We start from the raw sequence: 1,792 nt of genomic DNA, 5'->3' as shown, positions 1-1,792 counted from the left end.
AGTGTGCTTATCCAACCACACTGGTTGTGATTCAAGCCATCTAAGACATTCATCAAGAGAGGTGTTGTGACTTGCACTCTTTTCCTTAGTTTGGTTTTGTCCCAATGGATTTTCCAAACAAGGTTTTTAATGAGGCTTGGACACAACACTTATACATGAGCCTCTTGATGAAACTAAGCCTAACCAGTCCCATTTCCTACTCTAATTTCGTGCATGAAGAAACAAGGAGCCTTTTCTTATTTTCAAATTTAAACTTAGTTTTTGTTTTAATTGTTTTGTGTGTTTCCAAGAAGCTGTGCATGTACAGTCTTCTTCTCTTTATATTCTGATCAAAACACTCAATAAAACCATCAAACTCTTTTCTATTAAAATTTCTCTCTGAATCTTGTTTGATCAAAGCTTGTTTAGTGTATTCGGATTTCTCCGTACATTACAAGCAAATCTGATAGTCTGATAGCCATTTCCGCATCTCTTTGAAGTATCAACTCAATCCACTGCTTATTTCACCATCACAATCATTGGAGGACTTTCAGGGACGTGATCATCTCACCTAGGATCATTTCACCCCCTTTGAGAGTAACCGGAACCACAGCCTTGTTGCATTCCATCTTGAAACCGCTCGGATGAAGGATAAGCAACTGATGTGTTCTTGAGTTTTCTAGCAATCAAAGCCAGATTATGAGCAACCTTGCTCTAATACCATATAAACTTTAGAGAATCTGAGTTCGGAATGAGAAAAGAAAGAGATTAGAGGAGTTTAGATGAGATTTAGAACGAGTTTAGTAAAGAGTTTAGTGTATAATCATGATTAAGTCTTTGAGTCTAAGAGAGTGTTTTTGTGTCAAGAACTGTCTAATCTTATTATGAGATGAGATTACAATATATATAGTCTGAGTACATTAGGGTTTTCCAAATGGATAAGAGAACATAAGCATGTGAAGTCAAATGAAGGAGCTGCCGGTTTGAATTGATCCAATGGGAGAAGCCACACGTTTGATGCCTTTGGCATCTTGGCTAAAGTTCCTTTAAGATTGTTTCTAAAATGAAACTGTGTGGTGAAAGTATTACAGAACAAGATATGCTTGAGAAAAACTTTTCCACTTTCCATGCAAGCAATGTGCTGTTACAACAACAGTACCGAGAGAAAGGTTTCAAAACCTATGCTAATCTTATTTCTTGTCACTTGCTCGCTGAGCAGAACAATGAATTACTAATGAGAAACAGTCAGATGAGACCACTTGGATCAGCTCCACTACCTGATGCACACGCTACAGAGGACAATGAAGAGTCCAACCACGTCCAAGGAAACGGCCAGCATGGCCGTGGTCGAGACAAATCGAACGGACGTGGCCGCGGTCGAAAATCCTTTGGCCGCGGGCGAGGAAATGGTCGAGACCATGGACGGGACCGTGGCTCATTTGGACGAGGCCATGGTCGTGGCCGTGGATCTTCTTTCAAACCCCAACACTCGACTAAATCAGAGAAATACGTGTGCCATAGATGTGGAATGAGCAATCATTGGGCTAAGAATTGTAGGACTCCCAAGCATCTAGTTGACCTCTATAAAGAGAGCTTGAAAGGGAAGAATCCTGAAGCCCATATGACTTACCAAGATGATGAAAACGACTTCAATCATGAGAAGGACGATCTTATGGATTATGAAACTTCAGATTGTCTAAAAAAAACTGAAGATTGATTTCGACATTTGTAATCTAAATTCTATGTTCTTTGTTTTGATGTTTTTCATTTCTATGAACTTGTTTTATTAAAACTTAATAAAAGGAATGAATGA

The sequence above is a fragment of the Brassica oleracea genome, chromosome C2, assembly GCF_000695525.1.
Source record: "Brassica oleracea var. oleracea cultivar TO1000 chromosome C2, BOL, whole genome shotgun sequence".
Taxonomy (NCBI): Eukaryota; Viridiplantae; Streptophyta; class Magnoliopsida; order Brassicales; family Brassicaceae; genus Brassica; species Brassica oleracea.
Note: the sequence above shows the minus strand (reverse complement) of the source record.